Raw genomic sequence first — 18,076 nt, forward strand, 5'->3', positions numbered from 1 at the left:
AATACTAGGATGTCAAACATTAGAGGGACTGGCTTCCTACCTAAAAATGGATGATGTGACATACACTCTGGCAACCACTGGCACTGCAGATAAATGCACAAGTATATCATTAAAGGAGAGCTTGCAAGCATAGTGTCACTGCTCCCATGAACAAGTGTCAGTAGTGTTGGCCCCTCAGCTTAAACAAAAAGTATGCAAAAAATAACTCAGCTGCTCCAAGCCAAAACCCCTGTGTATAGCAGTTACAGTAATATCAGACTCCTCAGCTAAAACCCACTAGACACACAAGCAACTGTTCACAGAGGGAAGCACTCAGTCCTGACGAGGATAAGAAACTGCACAGAAAAATGTAACAAAAGACTAACCAAAATGAATCTGCTGGCTAAAGCAAACCATGACCTCAGAATTCCATTGCTGGATTATACTACTGGCCTGGAAATACTGGTTCATTGACAGGGTCTGCTGTATGCAGGATGTAGGAGCAGAAAAACAAAACTAACATTAAAGGTACCAGATTATCTCTTAGGCAGACCCTCCTTGATGGGCTTACCAATGGGATATCCTTTCTTCCTCTCTCAATTTGGCTGTTTGTCCATCCAGCTCTTATGTTTGGGGATACACACATCCTTCACTGGTATGTGCTGTGCTGCAACAACACACTGCAGTAGGACCGCATCCTCAGTCTACTACCACCCCTTCCCAATGATGGATTATCTTCCTGCAAACCAATATAAGCAATGAAGGAAAGACAGAAGTTCACTAAATGTGTTCAGCATTCAGAACAAGAAAATTAATACATTGTGTTCCGGTGATTTTATGACACTTCACTGTATACTCAAAAAAGTTTGAGTACAACTGCTCGATCTTAAAATGATCAAAAAAATTAGAAGGATGTATTGTAAGGGGTAAGCCCTCCTACACCCCTCCATACCCCCTTAATTATATATATACCAATTCCAATAACACACTACAGTGGGGAAAAGAACAAATTTCCCAATCCCCAGTATTCACGATCTTGCACAGGGAAAAAAAAAGCCAGCAATGTGCGATCAGCTGTATCTGCCTTTTTTTTTTCATGAGATCACACAATTTGACCACCTAAAGACACCTGCTTGGGTATCTCAAGACTACAGCATTTCAACGATGCTCTTAAATTGCAGTAGTCATGCAGTTAGTATATGTAAATATACTATAATAAGCAAGGGTGCAGGGCACTGCCCTCTACCTAAGGGGTGTGAAATTTTATTTATTTAACATTTGTTTACTGGGAATGTCCGAATGAGTCAAAAGCCCATTTTCAGTGAAAGACCAGTGGAAAAATACTCCAGAGACAATTAGCAAATTACAAAAAATTATAAAATTACATTGAGTTACATTGACCATGTACCATAATTCACAGTGATTGTTAGGACAGTTTTTTTTATACATATAAAAGATCAAAGCAGTGTTGCACAATAGAATACAGACAATTTTTCACATTGATGAGCAGGACAGACAATTACAAAGCATTACTACAGAACAGATGCTGACGCAGGTGGAGAGAAAAAGCTATCCACAAGATAAGTCGGAAGGAGTAAGAGGAAGTATAGTTAGTAGAAATATAGTGCAGAGAAATGGGGGCATAGCAAGGGTAAGGTAGGTTAAGCTAAGTAAGATGAGTGGAGAGAGAGAGTAATAGGGATATTATTAGGAGAGAACTATGGTAGGAGTAGTTATATAGCCAGACAGATATGAGGGGGGAGGGGAAAGAAAGGCGGTAGGCAAGAAGTGAGTAAAAATATAAATGTACGGCATAATGTGGCCGGAATGCAGATTGAATGTTAATGGACAGGAAGAATAAGACTTAGCCAGAGTTAAAGCATGGGCAAAGCCAGTTATTACTCAGGTGGTTCCTTAAGGAGTTTTTTGAAGCGAGTTAAGTTAGCAGTAGTTAAGAGAGGTTGAGGGATACTGCTCCAAATTCTGGAAAGAGAGTTGGATTACAGAATGTCACTGGCACTACTGATGGATTTGGTAATCTGTAGAAGAGACTTACTTGAGGAGCAGAGGACTCGAGTTTTAGTGTAAGGATGGAGCAGCTGTTGCAGACCAGGAGATTTATCTGATTGGTGTATCAGTCTATGGGCAGTAATGAGTTGGGAGTAGGTTAAAGTGTGGGGTAATTCTAACTAGTTGAGCTGTTGTAAGCCAGAGCAGTGGCGGGTTCTATGTGGGGAGTTTGTTGCAAACCTAACTATTTTACTGTAGCAAATTTTAAGTTTTGCTAAATCTGCTTTCTTTAAGTTGGTAATGACAGGGGAGGCATATATCTGGGTACAGATAAGATGGGTTCTAGCAACTGCCTGTCTTGTAGTGGGGTCTATATTAGTTTGTCAAAAAACCTTTCCAGCGAACGCAACTTCGTCAACCCGTATTCAGCAAAATTCACTTCTGTGATTCGCTGAATACTTAAAGGGCAAACAAATACTTGCCCAGCAACCAAATGGACCCAAATCTACGTAAACCAAACCTACCCATGGGAGGGGCTGCACCCCCCACACCCCCCTAACTAAATATACCAACTCTGAGATCACACTACAGTGGAGAAAAGGGCAAAGTTGTGTAGTTGGCCAACTACATCTTTGCCCGGTAAGTATTAAGCAAATCACGGAAGTGAATTTTGTTGAATACGGGTCGATGATGTACTGTTCACTGGAAAGGGTTTTCAGAGAACTCGTATAGACCCTTGTAGCACTAGTGAGGAATGGTTTAATTTTGTAAAGATAAACCGGTTTTATGTGTCTTTTTGATAGTCTGTGATAGATGTTTGTCGAATTTCATATTATTGTCAATTAGTACACCCAGAACTTTTATTTGGGATACAGTAAACTATTATGGTATTGCTGGAGGAATATATATGGAACAAAGTTGGGAAGTCTAGGGGGTTTGATGGAGTGAAACAGCATGAATTTAGTTTTACCTGGATTAAGAATCGTTGTGAGAGGACAGCCAGGATTCCACAGCTGAGAAGTACTGTTGTGTTGTTACTTTGAGTTGTTGTAGGGTAGCAGCAGCACAGATGACAGCAGAGTCACCAGCATGCTGAACAACAGAGGCAAGATGGGTAGCAGTATGGAGTTTGTTGGTGAAAATACTACAAAGAAAAGGACCTAGAACGGAGCCCTAGGGGAACCCCCATGGTGACAGGCAAAAGAGATGAGAGATCTTGCTGCCATTTGACAGCTTGTTGTCAATCAGTTAGATAGTTATGAAACCATGCAAGAGATGAGTGACCAAGTTTTAAGGTGGTGTGAAGGCTGCCAGCCTAGCCAGATAGAATTGTGCAGACAATTCTATCATTTGTAAATATGAATGTAAACTACAGGCTTGTTGTCTTAAATGTAAAGAAATACTGTTACATGTGGAACTAGAAAGAAATGTGACAACAGTGCACTCTACTGACCAAAGTAAAGCCTGTGGTGACCCCTTTGAAATGGACAGTGGTGCCGAAAAGTCTAGATGAAGAAATTCTATTGTTTTAACCAAGAGTTAAATTGCTAGATATAAACTGCTAGATTTAAACATTGCTCTGTTCCTAATCAGCTGCAAGATAACAAAAGGGAGATGCTAAGAATGTAAATGTAGTTGATGTGTAGCCTGGGAATTTATTTTATTTTTTATTTTACATTTGTTATCCGGGGGTGTCTGACTGAGCCGAAAAGGCCCTTTTTCAGCAGAGGCCTGGGGAGAAAAGCTCCACAAAGAAAAATTACAGACACATTTAGTTATTTAGACATGATCAGTATACACACAAATTACAAGAGACATGTTTTTACAGTGGTATGCGGCACAAACAGTTACAGTGGAGAGAACAATCAAAAAAATATTAATTTTAAAAATAAAGGTAAGTAATACATTTGTGGTGTACGGCTGAACTTTGAAACGTAGGTAGAATACATACATAGTACACAGGTACAGTACATACATTGTAGATTAGCCAGTGTTTGTGAGTAAGATTGAAAAACTATCATCAATTGCTCTAGATTTAGTATGTATATGTTATCCGCTTTCACTAGCCTGGGGAGCAATCATGGCACTGCCAACTTTGTTGAGATGTTGCCTGATGAGGTCTTTAACGGAGGCTTTGGATGATGTGTTTTGAATGCTAGTAGGGACAGAGTTCCATTTTTTAGCCACCGAACTACTATATAGTGCATCTCCAAAGCTATTGTAGCTGTTGGTGACTTCTAGTAGTAGTTTGCTTGATGATCTAAGAGGCCTTTTGGCTGACTGATGTTGTACTAGGTTTTTGAGGGCAGGACACTTATTGGGGAGGTAATAGATAGAATGACAGAGGCAGAGCTGATTGTAGGTTAGGAGGCTGGGCAGTTCAAGCCAGTGGAGCTGTCTCAAAGCAGTACAGTGGTGAGTTCTATATGAGCAATTTGCAGCAAAGCGGGCAATTCTGTTATAGCAAGCTTCCATTTTGCTTAGTTCAGTTTTGTTTAGATTAGTCAAAATGGGAGATGCATAGAGTAGGGTGGATAGAAGTTGGGAGCGAGCAATGGCTGATCTTGTGTTGTTGGTAAGAAATGGTTTGATACGGTAGAGTGACCCCAGTTTGGCATGTACTTTTTTAATAGTTAAGTTCAGATGACTATCAAATTTTAGGTGGGAGTCTATGGTTATTCCCAATAGCTTAGCCTGTGCCACTGGAGCAATTGGAGTAGCATTTGTGGAGTAGATAGTGAATTGACTGTTACTGTTTTTGTTAGAACTGGTTATAATCATAAGCTGAGTTTTCTTTGGATTGAGGATAAGTTGGGCTTTGGTAAGGTAGTTTTCAACGTCACAGAATGCTAGCTGAGTTGTTTGCAGGAGGGTGGGAATGTTTTGTGCAGCACAGATTAAGGTAGTGTCATCTGCATACTGAATTATAGATGCATGCTGTGTGGAGGTGTAGAGGTCATTTGTGAAGACTGTGAATAGTAGTGGTCCTAAGATAGAACCCTGTGGGACTCCTATAGTTATGGGCAGCTGAGGAGAGAGAGAATTTTCCCATTTCACAGCTTGGTACCTGTCAGTTAAGTAGCTTTGGAACCAGGTAAGAGTGGAATTAGATAGATGATATTGGTTTAGTTTGTTTAGCAGGATTTGGTGTGAGACTGTGTCAAATGCTTTGGACATATCCAAAAAAAAGAGTTGACACTTGCAGGCCTTCATTTTTGAGACAGTTTACTGTGTCTGTGAAGCAGAGGAGAGCTGTAGTGGTACTATGGGCAGGTCTGAAACCATGCTGAGAAGGTGACAGGATGTTGCAGTCTAGGAGATAGTTTAGCATCTGGGTATGGATGCATTTTTCTAGGATTTTAGCCAGGGGGGAGAGTAAAGCAATGGGTCTGTAGTTATTAAGTTCAGTGGAGGTCCCGCCTTTATGTATGGGTGTAACATAGGATATTTTCCAGAGTTTGGGCACATAGTTTTCAACAACTGATCTGTTTATGAGAGTGGAGACTGGGATACCAATAGCATCTGCTGTGAGTTTCAAGAAATAGCTGGGGAGTAGGTCGGCTGCTGTTGATGAGGTTTTAGTTTGGAGAGCATGCTTTTGATTGAAGTGGTGGAAACTGTTTTGAGGGTAAAGCTTGTATTAGTGTTATTTGTGTTGGGAGACAGTGAGGAAGGAACTGTCCTGTGATACTAAGGATAGAATTGAGTTCACAAAGTGGAATACCAGGAAAGTGTAAAAAGATGATATAAAGTTTATCAGAACTGCAACAGCAATTTAAACAGAGACTCAGAAGGCATTAAGCATAATTGTCTGGATCATCCACCTCACAGCACTGCCTCTTGCTCACATGTAAGTTATCTTAGACTAGTGTTTTCTTTTAGAGAAAGCTAGAATTTAGAAAGACTAGACTAAGCGTTTTTCTATTATGTCAGAACTGTACTACTGAATTATTTTAAGTATTTCTGTGTGATCTCTGAACTCTTGACTAGCACTGACTATGTAGTAGAAAGTATTGTTTTGTGGTTTTAATTATTTATTATTAAATATTTTAAAACCTTTTAACTGTGGCTGGTTTGTATAGTGATAACTTGCATGCCTTTGGTAAAACTGTACAAGGCCACTCTAATAGCTTTAGACCTGGGCTATACTACCAATTGGATAATAATATTGCACACTAATAATTGGACACCCTTTTAAGGGCCTTTGAGTAGCTAAGTATTAGTGGGTGGTGGCAAGTGGAACTACTGTATAGTCTGGGAGAAAGGGACAGAGCTGGAGAACCTGTGCCAAATTCCCAAGAAGTGTCTGTGTGGATGTGTAAACTCGTATCTCAAAGTGTGTGTGCGCGTGTGCGTGTGTGTGTGTGTGTGTGTGTGTGTGTGTGTGTGTGTGTGTGTGTGTGTGTGTGTGTGTGTGTGTGTGTCAGCTACTTGGACAGGGACACGAAGAACTGGTTGGACAGAGAGGGTGCTAGAGGTTTTAGCTTACCCACAAGGCTGAGATCTGGACCCTATAGCTGTGCCAGTGGGGAGTCTTAATGGGGACCTGGAGAGCAAGGGATCGACCAGCCCCAGACTGACTGTGATCTCTGTGCTCTTAAGGGAAACTGCACTTTACTGTGTGTATTTGTTATCCTTTCCTCATATATGAGACGGCATCTCTGGTGTTAGTGGTGAGGACTGAGGTTCCTTGATTGCTGGGCCAGGGCACGGGCATCAAAGGTGGAAAGCTCAGTGAGGAGTTTCTGGTAGGAGACTGTGTGAAAAGCTCTGGACAGGTCCAAGAAGCTAACCAAAAGTAGACCACCAAGACAGGACAACAAGGACAAACTGTGGCTTTTGTGTTAGGACACAAATAAATGAATCTTCTTGGGCTCTGTTCAGGCAGCTTTATTATATACAAACACATTACTATTGTTGACTACAGACTGTAACTTGGATAACTTACACACAAGTAATGACTAGAATCATGCATGCTCACTTCCTGGCTGTTACTTCAAAATGACACTAAGTTTGTCCAGGTGTGCGGGTTATGTACGTGCAGGTATAGACTCCCATACTTCTTAAAGACATCAGCACACACACTTTACACTCTGATCTACATCCTCCCTCTTTGAGGCATGGACCATACAATTGTTGAGAGACTGTCTGGCATGCAGAAATCACAGATAATCTATAGATATGCATTATACAATGTTAAAGATACAGGTATGTACAATCAAGTCCACATTGCTGCGCATCTCACACTTGGTTTAGACACTCATCCATATCGAGTGACATAAAACTGGGAATTAGATTTAGCAGCTGGAACAGCTTCTGTAAAATGTTTGATCTGTGGAATGATCGAATCACTTTCAGGAACAGAATCAGACTTTTGAACACATTCTGGTCTGGAAAGAGTGTCTGGCTCATTCTTTGAATTACAGTTTGCATCACAGATACAATTTTTATTTATATATTTATTTGACATTTGTTAATTGGGTTAGTCCATCTGAGCCGGTATCCCATTTTCAGTGGAGACCCAAAGAGAAAAGCTCCAAAATAAACACACACAGTAATAACATACATTCAGAGTTTTACATAGTAGTACATGGTGAAATAATGAAATATGGAAATTACAGTCGTACAATAAAGATTGAGCACTCAAATTGCATTTAAGGGAAAAACAAAAAAATAAATGTTATAAGATGTGAAAAAGTGGCATCTTAGACAGTTAAAAGTAAATATTTTCTAATGAGTCTGGGTCAATATAAGTACTAGGTGGGAGACCAAGTTAAGAGTTTCAGTAAACAAAAAGAAAATGTGATGCTATACAAGAATAATATTGTTTAATGCACAGAATAATGCTGTTGAGAGAAGTAGTGCAAAACTAAGATGCGTCATTGCCTCATATAGTAAGAAATACTTGAAAGGGAAATAGGATACTGTACAAGTGTAGGATAGGAAAATACTGGAAATTATTACAGTTTGAAAGAAAAACAAAAGTAGTGGAAAATGAGATGTTTCAGTAATTTGTATGATAATGGATACTTACAAAGGGAGATAAAGGGGAAGAAAGGAATGATAATGGGGATGTAAAGGTAGGTGTGGTACTAGGGGACAGATGTCAGGTAGGCTAGGAAGGGTGGGAGGGTTTAAGTAGGTTCATGGCAACAGCAGATCCATGAGAGTAAGGAATAGTTTTAATTGTTTTTTGAAGTGAGTAGTGTTTGGGGTGTTTCGGATATGATGAGGGAGTTTGTTCCAGGCTAGAGACATTATGGTTATAGAGAAGTTTACCTGTGTTTCTCTTTGGTTTATGTATGACAAGGAGTTGTTGGTCAGAGCTTCTGAGTGGTCTAGTGGGGGTGCAGAAAGATACTAGAGAAGAGAGGGAGGGACAGGCATTAAGTCTGCATAGGATGGAGTGGGTGATTTGTAGTTGTGATGAGAAGTTGGGGGGGGGAGTTCTGCTCATTTCAGTTGTTTTAAGGCAATGCAATGGTGGGTTTTTGTAAGCTGATTTATTGCAAATCTGGTGATTTTATTGTGCGTTCAAGTTGTGAGATTAATGAGGACTGTAGGTTTGAGAGGATGGGTGCAGCGTAAAGAAGGCCTAGTAGTAGGAATGCACTAGCTAAGGATAGTCTGGCCTCAGGAATTCGATATTTTTTGTTGCAGTGCAATAACCCTAATTTTTGGTGCATCTTTTTGATACACAGGTGAATGTGCTGGTCAAATTTTAGCTGATCATCAATAATGGTGCCGTGGAGTTTTGTATGAGGATCTGCTTTGATGATGGCATTGTCTAGTGAGTGGATAGAGAAGGAGGATTTATGGTGTGAGAGTTAGGTAGAAAGAGTAAGTTTAGTTTTCTTAGGGTTTAGAATTAGCTGGCTTTCATTAAGCCCGTTTCCGATGGAGTGGAAGGTGTTTTGTGTAAGGGAAAGAAGATCAGACATATTATTGGAGGATGTAATGAGGGTCGAGTCATCTGCGTACTGGATAAGGGTAGAGTGGTAGCAAGAGGAGTGGAGATTTTTGGTGAAGATATTAAATAGTAGGGGGTCTAGGATAGAGCCCTGGGAGACCCCTGTTTTTATAGGTAAGAAAGGTGAGCAGGAATGGAGCCATCTGAGAGACCGAAGTCTATTGGAGAGGTAGCTGGAGAACCACTGCACAGTGGAAGGAGAGAGGTTAAGTTCAGTTAGATTTGTTAGTAGTTTATAGTGTGACACTGTATCAAATGCTTTGGATAGGTCAAGGAAGAGACAGGATACAAGTTGCTTTTTTTCGTCTCTGGCCTTAGCAACTGTATTCGTAAAAGACAGGAGAGCAGTGGCAGTGCTATTGTTAGGTTGGAGACAGTGTTGAGTGGGGGTTAAAAGGTTTTCTTGTATTAGGTATTTAAGTAGTTGGGAGTGGATACACTTTTCTAGGATTTTAGAAAGAAGAGATAGGATGGCTGTTGGCTGGAAGTTAGAAGGATCTGTGGAGTTACCTACTTTGTGCAGCGGTACAGTATAGAAGGACTTCCAGATGTCCAGCTTTCTTGAATAGATCTATTTATTAGTATGGAGATGGGAAAAGCTATGGAGTTGGCAGCAAGTTTGAGAAGGGGGAGATAGTTCTTCAGCAGATGGGGAGCCAGGTTTAAGTTAAAGAACAGATTTGATATAGGAGGTGAGAACAGGTTTGAGAGAGAAAGGGGTTTCGTTAGGGTTGGTAGAAGGGGGAGAGAGTTGAGTGGACTGAAATTGTGGTCACGTGGAGTTAGTTTGCGGATGGTGTCTATGAAGTAGTTGTTGAGCAGGGTGGCAGTCTCTAGTGGTGACTTGTTAGGAAACGGGTTTGAGGTGGAGGGTTTACCTGGGTGAAGGATATTATTCATGGTGGACCAGAATTTTTTGGGGTCGGAGAGATGATTGGCTTGAGATGTATTGTAAAAGTTTTTCTTATCTGGGTAAAAACGTTTTTTGGTATAGTTCCTGGTTTCTTTACAGCTTTGTAGTAGGGTAGGGGATTTGGTCTTCTACTAGGCTTTCCGGATACTATCCCTTTTGTGCACGAGTGAGCATATCTCTTTTGTTAACCAAGGAGCATGGTTGGCTTTAATCCTGATTTTTCTTTGGGGTGAAAATGAGTCTACGATGTTGAGGAATGTCTGGTTAAAGGTCTCCACTGCTTCATTCAGTGGTAGGTAATGAAGAAAGGACCAGTTAATAGATGCTAGCTTATGAATGAAAGAATCATTGCCAAATGAAGATAGTTTATGACAGTCTCATTATAGATGGGATCTAGGCAAAGGAATAGAGTGTCTTCGGATGTGAATGGGGAGGTGATCACTGAGGGAGTCGGGCAGGGGTTATGGTAGAGTTTAGGGTTAGAAGTAAGTACTCAGTCAAGGGTAGTACTGGTAACAGTAGTTTTATTAATACGAGTGTGGGATGTGATAAGTTGTTTAAAGCCATGGAGGTTTATACACATATTGGGGGAGTCAGACATGAGCTTTGACCAGTCTATGTTAACATCTCCCAGAATGATGTTTTCATAGGGAATATAGTCAGTCAGCCATGAAAGTATATTTTCTAGGACAGGGATATTGTTGCCTGGGGGGGGGTAATATTTCATTACTTATGTGTAGTTTTAGCCAGGTTTCAGTGAAGGTTAAAATATTAGGGGAGTGTTGGGCTATCCAGGAGTGTAAGTCTGTAGTTGTGTTCAGAAGGCTTTGGATGTTAATTGTCTAGGGTTTTGTGTGGGGTGTAGTGAAAAGCAGGGATGGGGGTGTTTGGGGGAGGTAAGGGTGAGGGAAGGTATGTGATAGGGTTGGGTGTAAGGGGTGAGGGTCCAGGGTTAGGGTAATGTCTCCACCTATGAGTAAAGCAGTCTTGACAAAAGTAGGGTGATGTGTGTGATGAGGTTTGTGTCTGTAAAGGAGTAATTTTACTCTTCCAGTGTTGTAAATGGGTGAGAGTTTTTACTTTACAGAAATGGAAAGTGGTGTACGTGAAAAGTAATGGGGAAATGTAAAAGGAGTGGGTTGCCTTAAGGTTATTGATGGAATAGGAAAAAGAGTAGGGGAGGTGTGTGAGCAGTGTAGTTTGGTATGGTAAGAGGAGAGTAGAAATGAGCCATGGTGGATGTGATGTATGGCAATGTGAGGGCTTGTAATTACCAGTAAATTCACAGGTAATTGATGTGTAATAGGAAAAGACAGGGGTGCGAGAGGGAGGGGAAATAAGGGGCAGAATCTAACTGGAGGGAAGAGCTAGAGGGGGATGGGTGTAGGTAATTAGGGTAGAGTGTAAATTAAATTGTGTTGGGGTGGGTGGGAATGGAGGTAGGGTGGTGGGGGCAAACAGAGCAGGTTGGCCCAGAGAGAACGCACTGTGCCTTTCAGAAACAATCAACAAGGTGAGCAGTTAAGCTAAAGAAAGAAGTGGTGTAATGCCAGGGGGAGAAGAGGAACACAACTGAGGAGTTTAGATTTAACTTTAATTTCTTTCTTCTTTTAGCAGGAGAGAGACTAGAGGGGGTGTATACAGCTAGATGAGGATAGAGGATGGGGGACAGGAGATTAATAAAGACCAAGGTAAAGAGGGAGAGGGTGGAGGGTGCAGGTTTCAGTAACAGTGGGAGTAGAGATAGACCTGACACAGATAAGAGGGTGTAAAAAAAAAAAAAAAAAAAAGGACAAATGTCAGGGTTGAGGAAATAAATAAGAAAAAGAGAAGGGTAGGGAAACGGGCACTAAAGATAATGCCAATGTGAAGAGGGAAGTTATAAAGTAAATCAGTGGCAGGTATCTCACTGGGGAGCTTATACAGCCTGTCGATGTGATGCAGAGAAACGAGGGCAAGGCTATTAAGTTTTACAAGAAAAAAATTCACTTAGAAACATACATTGCCTTCTTTTAGAGAGAACAGATGGGGCTGGTCGTTGGGCAGATTGCAGTTTTCATGCAGGAGTGGAAGTGTGGCAGAGTTAAGTATGCCCTGGACACAGATCTAAAAAAGAAAAGGGGAGAGTAAAAAAAAAAAAAAAGAGGGCTACAAGGAGCAAATTGCAAGTAGTGAAAAGGGACAATAAATAGTGACCCACCTATGGGTTGGGCTGGCTGGAGTGTAAGAATGTATGGGAGAGCGGTACTATCTGCGCTAACTACAACATTAAAACAGTGTTAGACTACAGTGCGCTAAAAACTGTAAGAGGACAAGGGTCTAAAAACCAGCAGTATCCATGTATATTCAGGCAAGAGTTTTGGTATGCAAAGATTAAAGTTGCAAATAATAAAAACAGGCACGCAGTTCTCAAAAATATAGTATTCTGCACAAACAGTTGGAAGATATAGCACTGTCCAGCACCACAATTAGCTAATGTAGTTGTACGCACTCTGTGATGAGGCAACTTACTAATAGAGGATAAGTGTTTGGGCTCGCATTTGTAATACACTACATTGAGAAATGCAAATAGATTAATACAACCATGCTTCTAGCTGATACAACATTACTGGCATGGTAATACGATCGATTTGAACACCAGACCTTCAGCGTCAGAGTTGTTTTTTTGCTAACCATCAACAGTTTGAGCAAATATAGTCACAGTCTAATACAGCAATGCAGATTAGCGGGTCAAGGGTGCAGACAAAAGTTAAGAAACACTAAACATTAAGAATACTACACAGACGTATGCAGATCATTAGTCTCTTATCAGCACAAAGCAATATAGAATGATACGTTTAACTATACAGAGCATTAGTTGTTTATCAGGCAGTAGCGATTCTAGGTTTGTATCCTCAAAAATGGTGATAATATGCCTTTGTTAGTGTTAAAAGCTGTAAACAACATATACAAAGATAAATACAGTAATATTTACCAGCGAACAGACATAACTGAGTTTAACATCTAAAAGAGTCCCGCAGCTTGCGCACATCGCCAGGAGGTCTAGATGCCTCCAGTGAGGAAAAGAGAAAGATGGAGTGGTATGCTAACATTTGGTCTTAAAGCACACAATTCATGCCGGGAAGCTCAAGATCGTGAAATATAGCAAAAGCGGAAAAGAGTGGACGCGATTAGTGTGATTGGCCTGACGTACCTAGAGATGATGCAGTGTGCCCTTCAGAAACAATCAGTAAGGTGAGCAGTTAAACTAAAGAAAGAAGCGGTGTAAAGCTAGGGGGAGAAGAGGAACACAAATGAGTTTAGATTTACCTTTAATTTCTTTCTACTTTTAGCAGAACAGAATGAAAGAGGAGGAGAGGGAAGTAGAGAGGATAGGGGAGGTATATACAGCTAGATGAGGATAGAGGCTGGGGGACAGGACATTAATAAAGAGCGAGGTAAAGAGAAAGGAGGGTGGAGGGTGCAGGTTTCAGTAACAATGGGAGTAGAGATAGACCTGATGCAGTTAAGAGGGTGTAAAGAAAAAAGGACGAATGTTGAGGTTAAGGAAATAAAGAAAAAGAGATAAGGGTAGGGGAACAGCTATTACAGGTAATACCAATAGGAAGAGGGAAGTTAAAAAGTAAATCAGCAGGTAACTCACTGGGGAGCTTATACAGCCTGGCAATGTGATGTAGAGAAACAAGGGTACAAGAAGGTACAATACTGTGATTGCAATGATGATTATGGCTCTGGTTCAGAAGGATGATGTTTGCAATTCCTTCTATACGCTACTCCTTCGGAATTTACTAAGCAAGATCTTGACTCTGCACAGATGCCTGTAATCTGTCCTATTCAATCAAAACCTTTTGTTGTATGGATTCATACCGTCTCTCCTTCCCTGAATGGACGAAGTAATCTGCTCGATCTGTCATAACTAGATTTCTGGCTATTACGCTTCTCAAACAATTGAGCCTTGATTGTTTCATTATTCTTGGGTTTAGGCTGCATCAAACTTGAGGAAATAGGTAGCATAGTTCTAAGTTTGCCTGGAAAGTTGTCTTTGATTTGGTGAGCCAAGAATTTCATCACGGGGTATGTTTCTGAGATTAAGTAAATTCAAGAATACATCGATATTGTCATGCTTTGACCTTTCAAGTAACTGCTTAACACTCTGTACTGCTCTTTCAGCTAGACCATCGGACTGAGGATATTCAGGAGTATTACTGACATGTACAAAGTCCCATTCTCTTGCAGATTTCTGAAACAGCTGGCTAGGGAATTGTCAGAGAAAAGTGTGCATGGACCACCATAAACTGAGAAATGAGGTTTCTACTTAGTAATAGCAGTAGTTGAGGATTGTTTGGTAGTAGATCAATCTCAAACCAATTGGAATAAGTGCCTATCAAAACTAAGTAGTGTTGAATGCTCCATTCAAAGACTATTATGAGACTATGAACACCAAAGTGAGCCTAAACAGTGTATAAAGTCCACAATCAACTACGAAAAATACACTGCCATGGCTGAATTCTCTCACAGTCTTCTTTATTCCACAAATTCCACACAAATTAAAGATTGAGCGCTTTCTTCCCTATACCCAGGGATTTCATCAGAATCTCTGGTTTCTGATGAAATCCCTGGGTATAGGGAAGAAAGCACTCAATCTTTAATTTGGGTGGAATTTGTGGAATAAAACAGAGAGAATTCAGCCGTGGCAGTGTATTTTTCATAGTTGACTATTATGAGACTACTATATTACTATTGCATAGTGAAAGAACTCTATCAATGCATTTTGATAATGTAGGCCAAAATACCAATTATCTTGCTCTTCTTTGTGGATATGATCCTAGGTGACCATGATGCAAAATTTGAATATATTCTTGTAGTAAGAAAGCAGGAACAACAATTTTAGGACCTTTGAAAATAATGCCATCTTCCATCAACAATTCATCTCTGTAAGGAAAATATGCTTGCACCTCAGGTGATACACTAGATTGCTTTGATGGCCATCTGACATTAATATAATGATTGAGTTTCTATGAAATTGGATCAGTCTACGTGTGATCTCTTAACTTGATGTCTGGTGGTAGAAATGTTGCGCACTGCCATCACATCAAAGTCAAAAGTTTCTGTGTCAAGCTGTTCTGTTGTGTTGCTAGGAGATCTGGATAAAGTATCAGCCAGATAAAGTAACTTGCCTTTAGTGTAGACCATTTTGAAATTGTACTTTTGCAATTTGAGCATCATTCTTTGCGATCTCGCTAGAGCAGAATGCATAGGCCTCTTTAGAACAGTAACTAGAGGTTGATTAAAAGTTTCAGCCTGAATAGCTCAACCATAATTATAATCATGAAACTTGGGACATGCAAATACTAGAGTCAAAAGCTCTCTCTCAATTTGAGCATATTGCATCCCAGTTTAGGTTAGTGCTTTAGATGCATAAGCTACCGGTTTGTCCTCTTGGAGTATGACTGCGGCTGACCAAATTTTGAAGCATCACAGGAAATAACAACTGGTTTGCTCAAAATCATAGTATCTTAATGTAGGTGGGGTGGCAATTTTCTGCTTAAGGTCTTCAAATGCCTTCTACTGATGTTCCATCCATGACCACATACCATTTTTGCATGTTAGCTCTCTTAAAGATGCTGTTAAATCACGGACGTCTGGTATAAATTGCCTAGTTAACCAAGCCCAGAAAATGGTATAAACTCTGTAGACTGCCTGGGTGGCGCCGACATTGCACAATGAAAAACTTCATTTGCAGAATTTATTCCAAATGGCATCCTTAAGAATCTGCATCTGCCAAACAGAGTACCAAAAGTAGTTAGAAATGAGAATTTGCGATCCAGCATCACTTGCCAAAATGAACTCTTTGCATCTAAAACAGAAATTACAGTGGCATTCAGTATTAGAGCTGTAACTTCAACTGTGCGCATTGGATGATACTTTTTTTAATGCTTTGTTCAAATCTCTTGGGTCTATCCATATTCTGATTTCATCTGAGCCTTTCTTGTGAGTGGCTGCCATGGACGATATCCATTCAGTTGGTTCTGTGACTGGACAAATCACACCTTGCTGCACCATTTTATCCAACTGAGCTTTTACTTTATCTTGCATAACTATCGGAACTCTTCTTGCTGGTCTAACTACTGGAGTGATCTCTGGGTCTAACTTCATGGAATATACAACTGGAAGCTTGCCCAATTTGTCATCGAAAATATCAGCATACTCAGAAAATGGCTTCAGAGAAATTGGAACTCGGAACTGCACTCATGATGAATGCCTTTAGCAAAAGAAATCCGATTCATTCTTAAACTGTCTTTGAGATCCAATAAAGATTGCACTGGCCTTCGGACTACGTAGAATAGCAAGTTGTAACAGTTACTGGCCAAATAACATGAAAGTATCACTGAACCTTCGGTTTGAATTTCTTCACCTCCGTAAGCAACAAGTCTTGCACCACTGGTTACACTGAGTTGTTTGTTAGTTCTCACTTTTGCGAAAGTGTCCATTGATATAACATTACATTTTGACCCAGTGTCTAATTTCAGCTCGGTGGATGTTCCATTAAATAGGACTGCACAAAACACTTAACTTCTTGTCAATAAGTTTACTGCATCAGCTTTTTCACCAAGCACTGATACACCACCTACACAGAGAGCTGACTGTTGTGGCTCTACTTGATCAACTTGTTTTTTTGCACGACCTTTCTTTAGAACTGTGTGAGGCTTGCCTGATTTACAAAACTTTTGGAAATGGTACCATTTTTTACACTTGTGACACTGCTGACCAAATGCTAAGCACTCCTCTCTTTTTAGACTCATGACTTGCATCACAATTGTGACAGTTAACAATAAAGCTAGATTTGGGTTTTGCTGATTTACATTTGTGTTCCACTGAGCTGGCGCCGGAGCTTGCACTTTTCCTGGAACTTTCTAGAAAATCTCGTGGCTTCTTTGGAAATCATGTAGCTACCACGTGCTTAGGCCTGTTCTTGTTCGTCACGTGTTGCATACTGTCTACATGTGCTCTGAAGCCAAATTAACCCATGCTTTTGTGACTCGCAAGCATACTTGGTGTTTTTCTGTCACCTCATGGATTTGACAAACCTCTATGGCTTTGCACAATGTTAAATCACTGTCACAAAGTAAAATCTTTCTCACAGCAGCACTATTAATACCACACACAAGCCTGTCCTTTATTAGCTCATCTTTTAGATCACCAAACAGACACGACTTAGCATTGTTTCTTAAGTCAGTTATATAAGGTGCAAATGTTTCCCCTGGCTTTTGATGTTCTATGGCCTCTGACTCTGCTAGGTTTAGCAAAATGAATGTCCTGGTATATGCACCTCTATCTGCATAAGCTGCTTGTATGAAAATATTGTACTCTTGCTCATGTATGCTCTAGTTCTCTGCAACATTCTGAACGAACACAAATGGTAGGGGTTTTCAAAATCCATCTGCCATATTAATACATACCAGCGAATGTTTTTTTAGCAAATAAGCATGGATATACACATATGCAGAAGTTTCTGGCATAAACAGAACTTGTCCAATGCCTTTGTGTTTTGAACTTACCTTGGTGCTTTGAACTTATATTCTCGTTAGTCGGAATTATGTGAATGAACGAACTTGTAGTATTTTCAAATAACTGGACTTTGCAAAATAAACTTCTTTGGCTTTTCAATACTATGACTGAACTTTGCGAAATGACTTTTTGATGATTTACTGAACTCTGCGAAATAACTTCTCTATGCTTTCAGAATATTATCGGTAAAGGCAGAAATGCTGAAGTAATTTATCTTCACTTGTGAATCTTATTGGTAAAGGCAGCAATGGTGAAGTCATGCACCATCACTTTGTTACACCTTCGGAATTTTATCGATAAAGGCAGAAATGCTACAGTCATGCACCATTACTTGTTAAAGTCGCCATTTTAAGAAACATTTCAGAACTTTACAATGCGACTGAATAACTCACAAGCAGTATAATACTCTTGTAATACCATCTTTTGCAAGAAAGCACCTCTTATAAGTACAAGAAGCATGTCAAGCAACTACACAATGCGAATATACCAAACAGCTGTTTCCCAAAATTTAACAGCTTTTGAAGTACTTGTATTTTGTGAATAATTGCATACAGCACACTGAAATGTCCCCAAAATGGCAGTACCTTGCTAGGCAACTCTTTACAGTACAGGAAGCACTCTGTAATGGCGGGACT

At 40.2% G+C, this 18,076-nt stretch overlaps 1 protein-coding gene across 1 annotated transcript in view; it reads right to left on the reverse strand.

The window, feature by feature from the left end:
* The window catches only part of NUP205 (nucleoporin 205), a 1,199,422-nt gene that overhangs the window by 501,821 nt on the left and 679,525 nt on the right, over window positions 1-18,076 (reverse strand). The gene's annotated exons all lie outside the window — the stretch shown is intronic.

Source organism: Protopterus annectens, chromosome 11.part0 (assembly GCF_019279795.1).
Source record: "Protopterus annectens isolate FY-2018-M chromosome 11.part0, PAN1.0, whole genome shotgun sequence".
In the NCBI taxonomy this organism is placed as follows: Eukaryota; Metazoa; Chordata; order Ceratodontiformes; family Protopteridae; genus Protopterus; species Protopterus annectens.